Raw genomic sequence first — 19,580 nt, forward strand, 5'->3', positions numbered from 1 at the left:
AGCCAGAACGAAGATCAATCTTCGAGAAATACTGCGCACCCTGCAACTGGTCAAACAAGTCATCAATCCTAGGTAGTAGGTACCTATTTCGGATAGTGACCTTGTTCAACTCTCGATAATCTATGCATAATCTCATACTACCATCCTTCTTCTTACGAAGAGGACCGGCGCGCCCCACGGAGAATGACTCCGGCGAATAAAACCCTGAGCTAATAACTCGTCCAACTGGGTCTGAAGCTCCCTCATCTCAGCTGGTGCCATACGATAGGGTGCGTGGGATATCGGGGCTGTGCCAGGCTGCAACTCGATACAAAACTCCACCTCTCCCACCGGAGGCAAATCCAGGTATGTCCTGAAAGACATCCTAATACTCTAAGACAACTCTAGTCTCCAATAACTCAACACCCTGATCCCGTCGCATCACCTCCTCGATGTAAGCCAGAAATGACTCCGCAAGTCGGTTGCCCTGAGAGGCGGCTACAATCATCTCGGACCCGTCGGACGCTCGCAACTTGACTGTCTTCGCAAAGCAGTCAATACTAATATGGTAGGAAGACAACCAATCCATACCAAAGATGACATCGAACTCGGACATATGCAACACTATCAAATCGACTATGAACTCCGACTCGTCTAAACTGACGGTACACCTCCTACAAACGCTCTCCAGAAGCGATACCTCACCTAAATGCATGTGATATGAAGGAATGTGAAGCTCCCGAATCGAAAAGTATACGGGCGGAAAAGGAATTCATAAAGAACGTACCCTCAACTACGGCTGAAGCTCCCGAATCGAAAAGTATACGGGCGGAAAAGGAATTCATAAAGAACGTACCCTCAACTACGGCTCCGTTAGCTCCATGATCGCGTGGAATAACTGCATAAACCCTGCCCGTGGCTGAAGACTGCTCTGCTGCTGGAGCTGGAGAAAATTGGACAATCCGCCCCTGCGGAAACTTCTGAACTGCTCGAACTTGCCCCTCAGTCTTCTGCTGCTGCTGAATTGGACCATTTCCCTTCTAAGTTCTTGTTAGTGCACTGCAGCATTCTAATGCCTTGTGTCCGACCTTGCGACAGTTAAAACAAGTTCCCCGGAACTTGTGCTGCTGACGTACTTTCTGATCCTGTTGAGATCCCTTCTTATGAGGGCCCTGCTGTTGCTGTTGAGGTCCAGACAAGGGTTTCTTGTTCTTACCCTTGTCTCCGACGTGCACTATCTTAGTACTCCCTTCCTCGTCCCTCTGAAACTTAGCTGTCCCATTTCTTTGAGAAATGGCGGTTTCAGCTACTGGTGGTGGTGGTGGTGTAATGTGATTCGCCACAAGCTCCTCGATTGTTGCTATCCTAGCGACTAGGGGAGCCATAAGATCTACCAGGTACTGGGGAACCTGCTGCGGATTAGGTGGTGTCTGATGTGGCTCGGGTGGAGTTTGCTGTGGTTCAGCCTGTCCAGATCTCTGAGTATGTGACATATCATATTCTGACATCTCTGTTCAAAAGAAAATAAGAGTTTAGGAGTCAAAATAGACCTCTATAAATAGCGTATCACAATATAATTTTCACAACATATAGTATTTGCACAAATACTTTAAATTTATACAAAATAGTTGTCATAAAAAAAATTTTCTCAAATTTTGAGATATACGCATATATCGTCCTCACTCATACTAGGAAATCCTTACGGACTCTGTACATGAATCCTAGAAAACTCTATCCAAGCTCCACGACTCGACACAGGATGATCCTAAGGATACTGGAACTAGAGCTCTGATACCAACTGTGACGCCCCTGGGTTCACACAAGGCTGCAGTCCGAGGTGAAACCTAGGATGTCAAACCTGCTATGCACCACACCGTGCAATAACATGTTTCACCATCACAATTAACATCTATCTAGTAGAGTCAACAACTGGTGTAGGTACAAAACAGGTAAAAGACATTACGAGGAATACTGATGAAATGATAATAGTCACATAAATATCTCATCATCCAACAACATAGAAGTACATAGTCAAGATCTGAGTAAATAAACTGAAATACTTGATAAGTCTCAAATACAAACATCTGACAATAAGGAAATAAGGCTCACAGCCTTTACAACTTCTAGAATAATACCCTCAAATGTCTAACCTCACTACAGTGGAGACCAAAGAAAATAATACATAGCTAGAAAGTAAAGCTGAACACTAATGTGGTCCGCTATCAACCTGCGGCTCTCCGTGCTCCTGGCTCGTGACCTGAAAGGGGGAGGGGCAACGAGCGTCAAAGCGCTAGCGAGTAACATCACAACCAACCCCAAGGGAACAGGGCTCGTTGTAAGGGAATAGGGCTCGTTGTATAAGAAAATACAGATAATATATAATAGATCTAAAATCATTGATCTAACTAAAGAGGGTCTTAGTATTTAGAAATTTACAACACGAGCATAGGTACGTCGAGCGAAATAATCCAAACAAGGAAACCCTCATGTATATACCTTACATCTCAAATTGTAAATCTCTAAACACCAAACCCGAGGTTCTAGTGCAGAAACAATAATAAAAAGAATAACGCAAACACCAGAGCATAATTACAGTGTGGTGATATAGTCAACGTAAATATCACAATATTTATTACATAAATATTGTGTCAATACCTTCATAAGTGTGGTACAAAATTTGCATAATCAGTATGTTGTGAAATGTGGTACAATAATCACACGCAGGAAGAAGAACCATGTCCGATGCAAGGTCCAACTATCGTAGTTTTCCAAACTCATGGAATAAATGGCAGTTGTCCAACACGAGGACTGAGAGGGATTATAGTCCAACACGAGGACTTCTTATGGATTATAGTCCAACACGAGGACTGTAGGGATTTGCATAAGGCCGCCACAAGTATGTAGTGAAATCTACTTATCAGTTTTCATAACCAAATCGGTATATGTGTCCCAAATTCATACCCTCAGGTCATCTATCATGCATGGACACATAGTGGGGCTAATAACTAGGTCAGATAAACCAGACAAAACCCCGAATAGGAGTAAAAATACCCAAAAACACCAAATCTGGAAATCTGCAACAGAGGGGTCGGCGGTCGACCGATACGGTCGACCGAACTCTGATACAAATCAGGACGGTCGACCGCCAGGAATATCGGTCGACCGACCAGACATCGCGGTCGACCGAAAAATGACGCGGTCGACCGAAATCAAATAGCGGTCGACCGAATAAATGACGCGGTCGACCGAAGCCCTGACTCGAGCTCAGCGGTCGACCGCGTCGGTCGACCGCCGAGCGAACAGAACCCTACCTGGGTTCTGTCAGCTGCTAAAACCGCTTGCGCGGGTCGGACCAATCCGACCCGCACAATTGCGGGTCGGATTGGTCCGTCCCGCAAAGTTGCGGGTCGGACTGGTCCGACCCGCACAGTTGCGGGTCGGACTGTTCCGACCCGTACAATTGCGGGTCGGACCAATCCGACCCGCGCTTGCGCGGGTCGGTTTGTCCCGTCCTGCGTTCGCGCAGTTTTGTCGACTTTTTCCTTTTATGTTCTCTTTCTTCCGAGACTTGTTCTTTTCGCGTGTTTGGTCGATTTGTTGACTTGTATGCTTCGCCGCGAGACCGATCGTCGAATGCGCATTGCTTGTTGATCGATACGCGTTGACTGATCGGCGTGCGCGTGTTGACCGACGCGCACGAGCTGACCGACGCGCACGAGATGATTTGACGTGCGCTGACTGATTAGCGAATTTTCTTGACTCGCCTATTCATTGCTTCGAGTTTCATGCGGGCTCTCATAGGCAATTTTAGACACCTACAGATACCCCCTCCAAAGTGTTTCAGCCTCATTCTTTTATAGAGGAGTCTGAAACGCTTTGGATATGATGGATCCCCACCTTCAGTCAGTGTTAAGGGACCTACAGATGATTCCGATTCTTGACTTCTCCATATCTTAGCATATTCTGTGTTTTATCGAATAGCTAAGATTTTCCCGGTACTCGATTCTTGACTTCTCCATATCTTAGCATATTCTGTGTTTTATCGAATAGCTAAGATTTTCCCGGTACTGTGTTTATCGTCTGACTGTTATTGAAGCCTTGAACCGAATTTGGTGAATAGATTTTTGTTGATGTGTCACTGAGTTTTTTTGGATTAATCGCAACGCGTTGACCGGTGTTGACTTTAGGGTTTCGAATCGATCGATGTTGACTCTTCATCGCAACGCGTTGACCGACGTTGACCTAGGGTTGCGCGTTGACCGGCGTTAACCCTAGGGTTTCGTGTTAACCTAAGGAGGACCAGTTTATACTCGTGTACTCCTGGGAGTTTCGGGAATCAGTTTAACCTCATGTACCCGTGTGAGGTTGCCAGGTTATCCTTAAGAATTATTATATGTAATATCCTCCAGGAACTTTCCGTCAAAAGTGGAAAACAGTTTAGACTCGTGGTCGCTAATTGGAGTTTGAATTTCGAATATTCCGATAATAGGTGAAAAATCACGAAATCACCCAAAATATAAAATTGGGTCTCGAATATTCTGAAAATAGGTGAAAAGTCACAAAATCACCCGAAATATAAAATTGGGTCTCGAATATTCTGAAAATAGACGAAAATATCTCAAAATTATTTAGGAGACGGAATTGAACTCCAAAAATTCCAAATCTGAGTGAAGATGCCACCAAATAATCCGGGAAACGAGGTTGAACTCTGAACGTTCCAAATATGAGAGAAAATGCCGCGAAATTATCCGAAAGATGAAATTAAACTTTGAAAATTCCGAATCTGAGTGAAAATGCCGCGAAATCACCCAAAATTTAGAATTGGGTCCCGAGTATTCTGAAAACAAGCAAAAATACTACGAAATCATCCGAGAGATGAAATTAAACTCCAAAAATTTCAAATACGGACCAAATCAGACGAAGATACAGCAAAACGGGCGTCAAAAATGGGTGACCCGCGTTCACGCGGGTCAGATGGATCCGACCCGCGTGATCGCGGGTCGGATTAATCCGACCCGCGAGCACGCGGGTCGGTCTCGAGTCCGACCCGCGGAACGCGGGTCGGAAGGGGGAAAAATCCCCGACTCTTCTGTTCTCCCTTCTTCAAGTTCGGTCCCAGGTGCTATCCCCTCAAATTTCCGGTTCCTAGGTCCCCCCTCTTAAATTTTTCAGTTTCTTTTCTTGAGTTCCAGTTCTTTGAGAGCTCTTCTTCCTCAAGAGTTCTCAACAAATCAAAGCTCCTCCCCTTAAAACCCATCAGCTCCTCTTCTTCCCACTTGGATTCGAGCAAAGGAGAAAATTCCAATCTAGGGTTTCGGCCAATTGAACTCTTCTTCCCCTTCAACTCCAAGAGCTTGGGTAAGTTCTCTCCTCATGACTTCTACTCCCTTGCTTTGATTTCAGTTAGTTCCTCATGCTTTGATTCAATGTTTGAAACCCTAGTTCTTGGATTTGGGCAAAAACCGAAATTTGGTTGAACTCTTGTGCAATGGCCGAATTTTTTGGCTTTTGTTGTGTTCATGATTTGATAACTTCAACCCTAGCTCTTTAATCTTGGAAGAAAACCGAAATTTGGGTATGGAATCTGAGAAATTGGCCGAATTTTTTGAATCTTTACTCTTGAATTTGTGTAGAGAACCGAATTTGATGGCAAAAAACTTTTTGTTGGCCGAAATTTTTTCTCTTTTTTACTGTTCATGGCCGAAGATCGTACTGTTCATGGCTAAAAAATTTTTTTTTGACTGAACCTGTTGATAATCACATTTTATTATAATTTTATACCCTTATTATCTATTTTATATGAATAAATATACTATTAATAATTGTTGTTAGATAAGTTTGCACGTAAACGAATGGAAATATAAATAAATATTATTAAATGTAAAAACCCCTCAAAATCTCTCTTCTTTATTTTTGTAGCATTTTAGAAGCACATTGAAGCAAAAAGCCAATAGAACCGGACTGCTGGACTTGGTTGTAGAGGCTTGGAATTTCAAAATCAAATATGGACTTGGATGCAAATAGTTGGAATGAAGTGGGCTTTTATGCAAAGATTCAAATGATCGGATTTATTGCTGCTGAGATGTGGACCGAATTTGGCTTGGAAATCAAATGAAATATGCTTTGATTTTTCTATGGGCCAAAGAATTGCTGCAGCATTGATTTTTCCATATGCTTTGATTTTTCTATGGGCCAAGGACTGAGCGCGAATTCCGACGGTTACAAGAGTTGAAGACTGTTGGTAGCTCAACGTACATAGCCATTTGGATGGAATCTCGTCTACAAGCATGGCACGACACTCGGGCTTCGGCTGGACTTGAGATTCAAATGCAACAAAGTCGGGTGGATCAAATGGAGGCCTTGGCTATCTTGGGGATGGCGAAGGATGACTTGGAGCGTTCACAAGTTGTGATATCCGGAAAATTGGATCTCTCGAAACAGAAGTTAGCCAAGATCAAACAAGAGGCTGCGAAAACATTATCCCTCACCGATGAATCCTTCAAGGTTGCATTGCAGTGTGAGCTTGAGCGAGCTTATACAGAGGAATTGACTAAACTTGAACAGCAAGCCTGTAGTCACAAACTTCATGTAGATTGATTGTAACTCTTGTACCTGCAAACTCAATTTTATTAATAGAAAATATGTCTTTTTCATTCATTATGTCTCATTTATTATGATGTCTTACTCCGTATGGAATAATCAACCATAATACTTGTGGTATTTTTGGCAAACCCCCAGCCATTAATGGGTTTGATGAGCCTTTACCGACTACCGTTTGAGTCGGGCTAGCATGTGAATTATTAAAACCCGTTTCACATTGCGCTAAGAGAATTAATTCACTTAGACTTGGTGCTATGACTTTGAATACATAGGCTTCGTTTTTCTCGTGTGAGTAGACTAAACGGCAACGCGTGTTAGGCGTTGACTTACCCCTTCTTAGGCTTCGGGGTAAATTCCCCAGATTTAGACTCTGGTGTCTTTTTCAATCGGCGAAAGACTAAACCGGCGATGTGTGTTAGACATAAACTTTAGGATTTTTGGCAAACCCTCAGCCTTCAACGGGTTTGATGTGCCTTTATCGATTACCGTTTGAATCGGGCTAGCATGTGAATTATTAAAACCCGTTTCACATGTAACGTTGCGCTAAGAGAGTTAATTCTCCTAGACTTGGCGCTATGCGTCTGAAGTACGAACGCGAGGTTCGTCTGAAGTACGAACGCGAGGTTCGTCTGAAGTACGAACGCGAGGTTCGTCTGAAGTACGAACGCGAGGTTCGTCTGAAGTACGAACGCGAGGTTCGTCTGAAGTACGAACGCGAGGTTCGTCTGAAGTACGAACGCGAGGTTCGTCTGAAGTACGAACGCGAGGTTCGTCTGAAGTACGAACGCGAGGTTCGTCTGAAGTACGAACGCGAGGTTCGTCTGAAGTACGAACGCGAGGTTCGTCTGAAGTACGAACGCGAGGTTCGTCTGAAGTACGAACGCGAGGTTCGTCTGAAGTACGAACGCGAGGTTCGTCTGAAGTACGAACGCGAGGTTCGTCTGAAGTACGAACGCGAGGTTCGTCTGAAGTACGAACGCGAGGTTCGTCTGAAGTACGAACGCGAGGTTCGTCTGAAGTACGAACGCGAGGTTCGTCTGAAGTACGAACGCGAGGTTCGTCTGAAGTACGAACGCGAGGTTCGTCTGAAGTACGAACGCGAGGTTCGTCTGAAGTACGAACGCGAGGTTCGTCTGAAGTTCGAACGCGAGGCTCGACTGAAGCACGAACGCGAGGTTCGTCTGAAGTACGAACGCGAGGTTCGTCTGAAGTACGAACGCGAGGTTCGTCTGAAGTACGAACGCGAGGTTCGTCTGAAGTACGAACGCGAGGTTCGTCTGAAGAACGAACGCGAGGTTCGTTAAAAAATTGAGCTTGACGCTCACCTGAGTTGAACGCGAGGTTCACCTTAGAACGAACGCGAGGTTCGTTAAAATTGAGCTTGACGCTCACCTGAGTTGAACGCGAGGTTCACCTTAGAACGAACGCGAGGTTCGTTAAAATTGAGCTTGACGCTCACCTGAGTTGAACGCGAGGTTCACCTTAGAACGAACGCGAGGTTCGTTAAAATTGAGCTTGACGCTCACCTGAGTTGAACGCGAGGTTCACCTTAGAACGAACGCGAGGTTCGTTAAAATTGAGCTTGACGCTCACCTGAGTTGAACGCGAGGTTCACCTTAGAACGAACGCGAGGTTCGTTGAGCGCGAAGCTCGGTTAAAATTGAACGAACGCGAGGTTCGTTTGAGGTAACCACCTCCTTAATTTTCGCCATGAACCCTTAGGGTTTCAAATTGAAACCGCCGCCGTCAAACCCAAAAAATCTTTGATTTTTATTTTCAAAACAGATCCAGAATTGGGAAAAATTGAAGAAAAAATCAAAGAAAAATCCAAAAAATTCCAAAAGGTTACTGTTCACCGGCGATTTTTTCAGTTACTGTTCATCCAAAAAACTTTTCATTGCTGTTCATCCGAACCCAAAAAATTTTACTGTTCATCCGAACCCAAAAAATTAAATCTTTAACCAGAGATTTAAGATCAAAAACCCAATAAAACTTAAATCCCTGAGAATTAATCAAGGTGGCTCTGATACCACTTGTTAGATCTACATCATAAAACTTGAGATCTAAAACCATATAGCCATGATTAATTCAAAGAGATTAACAAATAATCAAAAAGAGCGGAAGCTTATACCTGAATCCATGGATGAAATCTTGATTTGGGTTTTGGATCTTCTAACCGTAGGGTTCTCTCTAAAACCGAATTTCTCTAGCTAGATGGGGGTGTAGAGAATTAGAGAATGTAACCCTAGGTTAGGGACCATAACCCCTTATTTATAGATGTTGTACTTTTGTAATTTAGCCCCTCAATAAATCACAATTACAACCTGGTATCTACACATATAACCCCATGACTTATTTAAATACCAAATTAACCCAACTTAATTGATCACTTTAGTGGGTTATCCTGAAAGATAGCAATACACAATGATTAATCATATGTGCCCACAAATAGATTTATTAGATTAAATCCAACACTATCAACATAAAAATTTAAGTTAGGTGTAGCCTATTCAAACAAACATCAAATAAGTTAATAATCAAAGTGTAATCGATGAATAAATTTTAGTAAGAAAATAAACCAAAAATACTTAATCAAAGTGAGCAAAAATTATCGAAGAGTAACCAAGGAACAAATTTTAGTAATAAAATAAACCAAAAATACCTAATCACAGTATTTAACCACGTGCATTGCACGTGCATAAAATCTAGTAGTTTTCTAAATATGCAGTCTTATATTTTCAAAGAAATAACTTTGGGATATCTTGCAACATACCTTTGGTTTCAATTGGCCTTCCAAATAAGAAATAAAGGCGCCCAGGGAACTTAGGCATCATCATGGGGAGGTAAAGGGCTTGATTTCCAATCTCTCCCGTCGTATCCTTCCTAATAACATCAAATTCCACAATAAAAGATAAATGATTTATAATCGTATGAAAAATAAAGTTTGGCTGACAAGAAACTTTCATTTTCTCAAATTCTCATGCAATCTTCCTGCACAATTAGTTCTTGTGTGCACGTGAGTATGCATAGTTAACGAATAAAGCAGGAGAGAATGTGTCATTGCATCTCTCACTTTGCCACTTAAGACAAGCCAAGAACACAAGTTGAGTCGTTCACTTAAACAAAAGTTCTTTAGAAAAAAAGAAGAGAACAGAAAGAGAACATTTTATGGACATCCCTAGTCATCACAAGGTCACATCACTTTTAGAGCTAGATTTTGTACGCCAAAGTTCCTAACTTCCAAATATCTTAAGTGCATACCCTGTCCTCACAAAAAAGTCCGCAAGCTAGGAGTATGATAGATGTTCAAGAAAGTTTGAGAATAGAGCACTTAGGAAAAACAACTGAAATTCAAGAGTATCAGCACTAATGCTAAAATGTTTCCAACAAGAGAATCCAATGAAGGAGAATCCAAAGAGCTTCAAACTAAATTGCCAAATAGTATAAAAGGTGTAAGAAACACATACATCAAACTAACTGCTTCTATATTTATTCTCTCATGTAAAATATTATAAAAGGGAATATTCTTGTAATCATCAATATCCATAACCACCTGAAAGAAAGAATATTAAAACTTTTAAGAGGAATATGAAATAGACAGATCATGGAACAAATAACAGCCGATGATTCATTCTACTGTGCAATTGCGTAACACTCATAGCTTGCTTTAAGAAAATGTTTTGAGTACATTTGCATGGACAGAAGTTTTAAATACTCTGAAGAAATGTGATCCATAAACCCACATCTAACATATGCCATAATTAGCAGTAAAAGTCGCAAGCAAAGCCTGTTTACTACAAATAAGTACCAGTGTTAACTCTATATTACAATTCTCGTTTAGATCAGTTAGACCCTGTTAAATTCCTTCTTATTACAAGCAATTCAATTCTTTTTTCACACTACAGAAATCTCTGATAATTGTTTCAATTAAATAGAAGTCAAAGAGCTTTCAGGCTAGCATTTGAACTAACGTTTAGGAATAATCCAATCAGTTTGGAATTGTGGTTTAAAGACATGTTGACTCTTACTACCCAAATCCCAACAAATGTGGGCTAGTAGCCTGATTAGGGCGAACTTATGAGTTCGATCAGAAGTAAATAGATGTGATATTAGTCCCAAATGAGATAAAAGGTGACTTAACAGATGGTTTAATATGTCTGGATACAATGCTCTGCCAGGGATTTCTTCTTTTGCGTCGAATTGAATTCTGAAATAACTAACTAGTGCATCTCAATCCATCTCTCTTATTTGGGCCTTCCCTAATATCTGTCTTCTATCCTCAGAAAATATCCTCTTCTATCCTCAAGTAAGAATGGCCCCAAAAATGAAAGCAACAACAGCAGAAGGTAGATAAACCCCCTCTCTGTCCGAATATAAAATTATAACCATCAACCCTATGGCAGTCTAGGTTTGTGCTGCTCTTCGAGTAATTCATGTCAGAGCCCAAGCCGCCCACATGTTGATAATCAAGAAAAAGCAGCAGCCATCTTTGAAAATTTGAGAAGAAAACAAAACAGTGGGCCCCACTGCTACAGTAAAATATTAATATTTTATTGTGCATAGTATTTTTCTAAAAACTATAAATAAGGCTCCAAATCCTTTAAGAAAATCTCATCCCAGAAACTTCTTCTTATATAGAAGAGTGTGAGAGAAAAAATAGAGAGAGTATCTCCTTAGAAAGAGAGATTGTAACTCCAGAGTTTTCTCCTCATAGTAGATTCTTCTATCATTGCCCGTGGACGTAGGCAATCAAGTACCGAACCACGTAAATCTGTGTGTCTATCATTTTATCTCTACTTTTGCTTTACTATTGCTGCGACCCTGCTCTATTGGGCCCCGAGTTTGTCCCAACAAGTGGTATCAGAGCCAACTTAGGGTACTTGTATATATCTACTTATCGTATGCTCTGTGGCTGCCACCAAAGGTGGATCCTCCACATCAGAAAATAAGTTAGGTTATCACTTACCCTTTGGAGGTGACAGGTACTATTCACGAGTACGGTATTATTCACAAATACGGTACTATTCATAAGTACGGTACTATTCACGAATACGGTTACTGTTCATAAATACAGTACTATTTACGTGAAATAGTAAGAAGTTACTGTTCGTGGTAGAAGCAATGGCGGCGAAGATCAAGATTGAGAAATTCGACGGGAGTAATTTCTCACTGTGGAAGTTGAAGATAAAAGCTATCTTGAGAAAAGATAATTGCCTGGCGGCCATTGGTGCAAGGCCGGACGACATCACAGATGATAAGAAGTGGAACGAGATGGACGAAAATGCTATTGCAAATCTCCATCTGGCATTAGCAGACGGGGTGCTATCAAGCATAGAGGAGAAGAAGACAGCAAAGGAGATCTGGGATACTCTAACAAAGCTATATGAGGCGAAATCCATGCACAATAAAATCTTCTTAAAAAGGAGACTTTACACTTTGAGGATGGCGGAATCTACATCGATGACCGACCACATCAACACCCTAAACATGAGAGTCGGGGATCGTCCCAAGAGGAGTGGCGTCGGTTGACGTGCCTAGGGAGAGGTTGTAACCGAGCACTTGAGGGAGACACGGCTAGGTCCAACACTTAGTGGGTGTAGAGTGTGATTGCATAGTGTTTGTTGTGTGAGAGTTTTCGGTGAACTTGTAAACCGAGTGTGTAGAAGAAGTTCCGGCTTCCAAACCGGATTGTGTTAGTGGATTTCTCCCCGGGAGTGGGGAGCGGAGACGTAGGACGGAAGGTCCGAACTCCGTGATCGTCTTTGTGTGTTTGTGATTGTCTTGGCGTCTCACTTGTGCTTATTGTTCATATCATTCTTGTCGTCATTATCTATTGTTCACATTGTCCACTATCTTGTTTATCTTGTTTATGTTTATATCACCCTTAGTTTATATATCCTTGCATATATATTTCATCATATCAGAACTCTGTTGGAAAGAACAAGAGCTATGTTGGCTACTGTAAATCTGGAAAAAGTCTTTTGGGCGGAAGCAGTAAAAACCGCCTGTTATGTGGTGAATCGATCTCCATCAACTGCAATACAATTGAAGACGCCGATGGAGATGTGGACTGGCAAGCCAGCTGATTATTCCACCCCCCCTCTAGGGTCTAACACAGTGTACGTAATGTACAATGCCCAAGAAATTACAAAGCTGGATTCAAAATCCAGAAAATGCATATTCTTGGGGTATGCTGATGGAGTAAAGGGGTATCGCCTGTGGGATCCCACTACCCGCAAGGTTATCATCAGCAGAGATGTTATCTTTGTAGAGAACCAACTACAAAGTGAAGAGAAAGAAAGCAGTTCGAGGAAGGACTCAGAGACTGTAGCTGTTCAGGTAGAAGATAATCCGAATTCTTCTGAAGCGACACCGGAGCATGATGTACAAGAACCAGTCGAGGCCGAGGCTCCAGAAGTTCGAAGGTCAACTCGTGAGAGAAGACCACCGACTTGGCACTCGGAGTATATTACGGAGAGTAATGTTGCATACTATCTTCTAACAGAAGATGGAGAGCCATCAACTTTTCATGAAGCTATAAATGGCACAGATGCATCTTTATGGATGGAAGCAATGCAGGAAGAAATTGAAGCTCTCCATAAGAACAAGACTTGGGAACTTGTGTCACTGCCACAAGGAAGAAAGACCATTGGAAACAAATGGGTCTACAAGATCAAGCGAAATGGCGATGATCAAGTGGAGCGGTATCGTGCTAGATTGGTGGTAAAAGGATATGCTCAGAAAGAAGGTATTGATTTTAATGAAATATTTTCTCCTGTAGTGCGACTAACAACAGTCCGAATAGTCCTGGCTATGAGCGCTATATTTGACTTACATCTAGAGCAGCTAGATGTGAAAACAGCATTTCTTCATGGAGATCTTGAAGAAGAAATTTACATGCTCCAACCAGAAGGTTTTGAAGAAAAAGGAAAAGAGAACTTGGTTTGCAGATTGAACAAATCTCTGTACGGTCTAAAGCAGGCGCCGAGGTGTTGGTATAAGAGATTTGATTCATTCATCATGAGCCTTGGATACAACAGACTTAATTCAGACCCTTGTGCATATTTCAAGAGGTTTGGTGAAAATAACTTTGTTATCTTATTGTTGTATGTTGACGACATGTTGGTTGCAGGCCCCAACAAAGATCGTATCCAAGAATTAAAAGCTCAGTTGGCTAGGGAATTTGAAATGAAGGATTTAGGATCTGCAAACAAGATTCTAGGGATGTAACTTTACCGAGACAGAATTAATAGGAAGATTTGGCTTTCTCAGAAGAACTATTTGAAGAAAATCTTGCGACGCTTTAACATGCAAGATTGTAAGTCAATTTCTATCTCACTTCCTGTTAATTTCAAGTTATCCTCCAGTATGAGTCCTAGAAGTGAAGAAGAGAGGACGAAGATGTCTCGAGTACCGTATGCATCAGCAGTGGGAAGTTTAATGTTCGCGATGATTTGTACAAGACCAGACATTGCACAAGTAGTGGGAGTGGTTAGTCGATACATGGCGAATCCTGGTAAAGAGCATTGGAATGCTGTAAAGAGGGTTCTAAGATACATTCAAGGAACCTCAAATGTTGCATTATGTTATGGGGGATCTGATTTTATTGTCAGTGGATATGTTGATTCTGATTATGCAGGTGATCGTGATAATAGCAAATCCACCACAGGTTATGTGTTTGCACTTGCTGACGGAGCTGTAAGCTGGGTTTCAAAACTGCAGTCAGTTGTGGCTACTTCAACAACAGAAGCAGAGTATGTAGCAGCTACACAAGCTAGCAAAGAAGCGATGTGGTTGAAGATGGTGCTGGAGGAACTCGGCTATGAACAAAAGAAGATATCTTTATTTTGTGACAGTCAGAGTGCTTTGCATTTGGCAAGAAATCCAGCCTTTCATTCAAAGACCAAGCACATTCGAGTTCAGTATCACTTCGTTCGTGAGAAAGTGGAAGAAAGAACAGTGGATATGCAGAAAATTCACACCAAGGACAACCTAGCAGATTTTTTAACAAAAGCAGTCAATACTGACAAATTCATTTGGTGTAAATCCTCTTGTGGTCTGATGGAGACGTAAGCAACATGAAGAAGGCAAGATAGAAAGAATAGTATGAAGATATGATTGATACTCAATCAAATCTTCAAGTGGGAGATTGTCAGAGCCCAAGCCGCCCACATGTTGATAATCAAGAAAAAGCAGCAGCCATCTTTGAAAATTTGAGAAGAAAACAAAATAGTGGGCCCCACTGCTATAGTAAAATATTAATATTTTATTATGCATAGTATTTTTCTAAAAATTATAAATAGGGCTCCAAATCCTTTAAGAAAATCTCATCCCAGAAACTTCTTCTTATATAGAAGAGTGTGAGAGAAAAAATAGAGAGAGTATCTCCTTAGAAAGAGAGATTGTAACTCCAGAGTTTTCTCCTCATAGTAGATTCTTCTATCCTTGCCCGTGGACGTAGGCAATCAAGTGCCGAACCACGTAAATCTGTGTGTCTATCATTTTATCTCTACTTTTGCTTTACTATTGCTGCGACCCTGCTCTATTGGGCTCCGGGTTTGTCCCAACAATTCAAATCATACAAGAATAAAATTAGCGCTCGTTTGCTTTCTTCTGAAAGAGATACAATGTTTTAATCAGTACATAAGGACTACATCTGCGTTGCATGTCCCCATTCTTCAGAACTGCTCCCATGATTATTCGTCTATCTCACCAATCTTAGGAGAAAAAACTAATATTTTAAGGAATTCCTTCGAGATTTTGAGTTTTACCCAACATTACTTAAATTCCAATTTCCCCATAGGTGCTTAACACAAGCCCCTAAATTACTGGACTTTAATTGGGATCTAGGGAGTTGTCTTAAAGATAATAATGATTAGTTATTTGGTCACATGAGTACATCAGCAACCCAATTTCAAAAGTTAATAGCTAAGTTATTGTAAATTTACCCGTGAACTTCCAGGAATTATCAGTATATTAACATGTTTTTCTTTGTTATTTGTAGCTCCATGGACCTGGTTTCAACTTTAAACTAGTCAATTTTTGGTTTATTATTATTTGTAGCGCCATGAACTTGCTTTATAAAAGAAATGGTCACATTTTAGACATGGATATTCAAGTTTTGATGTCAATTATGCCCTTGGCTGTAAAGTGAAGTAGTTTATATTTGAATTTGTATAAGAAATTTAGAAAAGGTAAATAAATCATTTCAAAAAAAAGGGGGAATTCTGAATATTTCATGAAACTATTTGTATGATGTCTTTATTAATTTAATCACTATTAGCAAAAGAAATTCTTTAATAGTTACTGTAATTAAGGATGAAATGATTGTTTAATTTATAAATGATTAAATATAATTCTTAATGACTAGAAGATGCAGAGTTGATGTAAACCTCAAGTAAGTCACCTTCTCCAACAACAGCAAATGGTATGATTGTGGCTCCAAACCTGGAAGCCATCCTAACAAATTCTGATTGTTCAGGCCAAAATAGTTTGTATTCCTCACCCTACAAATTGGAGAACAAGTCATAAGAAAATATAGAAACATGGATATGTTAAAACAATAAATGCACCCACTTATATATATAGATATGAAGAGATGGCAACTCATGCTTCAAACACATTATCATTATTTTGCATATATATGTAATTTAATCCTAATTACTTAATTAGGTACCTGAAGTCAGAGATTGTTCAGTCTTTCCTATGGAACAATATATTTAGGATGAATCCAAATGTTGATAAGGAAGTTTAAAACCTCTATGATTTTTTTTACCAATTCCATAAAAGTGGTAGAACTGTGAATGAAGAAAAGGGAATTAATGGTAAGGAAATTTTATCAATTCCATAAAAGTAGTAGACCTGTGAATGAAGAAAATGGAATTAATGGTAAGGGGAAAAAAATAGTTGCCCTGTTAAGGATCAAGATGTCTGCTTCTGTTTTATGATTAGACCAATCTAAAATTTCATCCTTCACGCTCATCAACACTCATGGAGCTTTGTCATAAGGGCAGCTATGAAATAGGATCACCAACATCAAACCTGGGAAGTGCATGGATTTCAGGATACTAAAAACAGATACCATTTCAAACTCAAAAAGAAAATTTCTTGTTTCGGCTTATAGTCAAGGAAACAGACTGTAAATGCATATCAAAACTTTCCGATGCATGCATCTAATAATATTTGAAGCCTTTCAAAGCATTCTCTATAGAACAATATATCATACCTTCTGGGATGGGTAAAGTTCAAGGAGACAGACTGTAAATGCATATCAAAACAGAACTTTAAACATATGTCTGATGCATACATCTAATCAGATTCAAAGCTTTTCAAAACATTCGCTATAGACTAAACCTGCTCTGCCACTAAGGATGGTGCAGTTACGTACTCATACGAATCAGTATACGTAAACAATAAACGATACCAACATTGAACTAAGAAGGATTTGGAAATGAGTAGTGATATAATCGTGATCCATGTTGTATGGGTAGTTTTACATGAAGCCCTCCTGTACCGGACAACGAAACTTTCTGCACTGTCCTTGAATATATGCATACATTTATCCAGACACGTGCTGAATTATATAATACAAGTTTTAATCTAAAAAACTCGTCATGCCCTTCTTAAGATGCCACATCCACCTTTTGAAACTTGTTGCACATGGATCTGGTTTGTTTCAGTCCATACACATTTTAAAACTATGATTCTAAAGGGTAATTTGCATATCTAGTTCAAAAACGTCTTGTTTTCCAATTTATAACCTACACAATAATAAAAGAAATTACCTCCAAAATAAATTGACATGATAATGCTATATAAAAATAAAAATGGCTAATAAAACAATTTAAACTACCTTTTTATGAATAGCTTCACGTGCACCTCCAGGGTACAGTAAAACCGCTGACTTTCTTGACAGCAGCTTATAGAAATTGGCAGCTGACACAGGAACAGCACCTACAAGTCTCATTCCATCAAATGATGAAGGATCTAACATAATCACTTCGGAATCCCTTTCAAACATAAATGGGTGAGCAATGCCCCGAAGATGGATATTTTTGTCAGTTAAGAGCCTTGAAACCAAATGACCCAGATCCAACCCCAATAGCATATGGTATCCGACAAACACAGTAGTCCTTCAGAAGGAACCCCCTCAAGACCCTTCACCACTTTCCCATTCATTAGTGAGGATAACATCACAGGACTGGCAACTAGATCAACCCATCTAAAAGAACATAGAAAACTTAGATGAATATTTTTCACAAGGTAAAATTAATAACATTATTGGGATTAGGGCATCTCCAACCCTTTGCCTCAAAATGGTGCAAATTTTGCACCAAAATGGTGCAAAAGTCACATCTAACAGTAATTCATCTCCAACCCATTGCACCATTTTTTGCACCAAAAAGGAATATTCTCAGTATCTTTCTTTTTATCTACTTTTATATGATTATTTTTTATCCCCTATATTTTTAACTATTTCAACAATTAACCTCACATATCAAATTTTATTTTTTCACATATTTTCCAAACAAAATAATTTATTATTTAAAAAATTAAACTAATAAAACAATAAAATATTATATACCTATTATTAGTATTGCCAAAATATTACATTCAAGAACACAACAGAAAATAAAATGTAAGAAAATAATTAAACATTAACAACAATGTAAAAATTACAAATTTAGTATGCACTTAACTATCTGAATTAGTGTATTCCTCCCATAGATGATCTATCAATGCATTACGAAGCGCAATATGAGCATCTTTATCCTTGATTTTTCCGTAACGTGCAATAAATTGAGTAAATCTTGTAGTTTCATCTGCTACCATATCAACTTCTGGTGTTGGTGCTTCCCTCACTTCTAGAATTGGTGCATAAAGATCACGTTCATCCTCGATTATCATATTGTGCATAATAATGCATGCAGTCATTATGTCATGTAATACATGTTTTTTTCCAAAACGTGCTGATCCTGCCACGATTGCAAATCGTGATTGGAGAACTCCGAACGCACGTTCTACATCTTTTCTACATGCTTCCTGTTTCATGGCAAAATATTTTTTCTTCCTACCTTGTGGCTGTTGGATTGTTTGTACAATAGTAGCCCATTTCGGATATATACCATCAGCTAAATAATAACCCATATTATACTCTTTTCCTTGAATAACATAGTGAGCGGGAGGAGCAATACCTTGAGCTAGGTTAGAGAAAAGATTAGATGACTCCAGCACATTGATATCATTATTGGTGCCTGGCATACCAAAATATGCGTGCCATATCCAAAGATCATAATCTGCCACAGCTTCGAGGATAATAGTTGGTGACCCACTACGTCCTGTGTATTGCCCAGACCATGCTGTTGGACAATTTTTCCATTTCCAATGCATACAATCAAGACTTCCTAACATTCCTGGAAAACCACGTTTTTTTCCAATATAGAGTAGCCTAGCAATATCGTTAGCGTTAGGTGTTCGTAGATACCGCTCTGCGAATATTTCCACCATAGCACGACAAAATTTTGTCATACTTTCAATTGCTGTTGACTCACCTATTTTAACGTATTCGTCCGTAGCATCAGCTGGTAGACCGTATGCCAACATGCGAAAAACAGCTGTTACTTTCTGTAACGGTGATAATCCCATTCTACCAAGTCCATCACTTCGTTGTTGGAAGTAATAGTCATGATCTTTCACTGCATCAACAATACGAAGGAACAAACTTCTTGACATCCGATATCGACGACGAAACATATCTTCTCCAAAACGTGGATTATCGGCAAAGTAATCTATGACCAAATTCTGATGCGCATTTTCTCGATCGCGGTTGATCACTGCATGACCGGGAATCGAGCCACCATGGATCGGTTGGTAGTTGTGTTGACGTAAATTGTTAACGAGGATCATGTTGTTGTTGATGTACTCACAAATTACTTCTTCGATTTCATCAATCTCTGCAATGATATTGGACAGAAAATTATCATCATCCGAAGATGAAGATG

At 40.1% G+C, this 19,580-nt stretch overlaps 1 pseudogene; it reads right to left on the bottom strand.

Moving 5' to 3' along the window:
* The window catches only part of LOC109838610, a 35,790-nt pseudogene that overhangs the window by 12,000 nt on the left and 4,210 nt on the right, over positions 1-19,580 (bottom strand).

The sequence above is a fragment of the Asparagus officinalis genome, chromosome 4 (genome assembly GCF_001876935.1).
Source record: "Asparagus officinalis chromosome 4, Aspof.V1, whole genome shotgun sequence".
Taxonomy (NCBI): Eukaryota; Viridiplantae; Streptophyta; class Magnoliopsida; order Asparagales; family Asparagaceae; genus Asparagus; species Asparagus officinalis.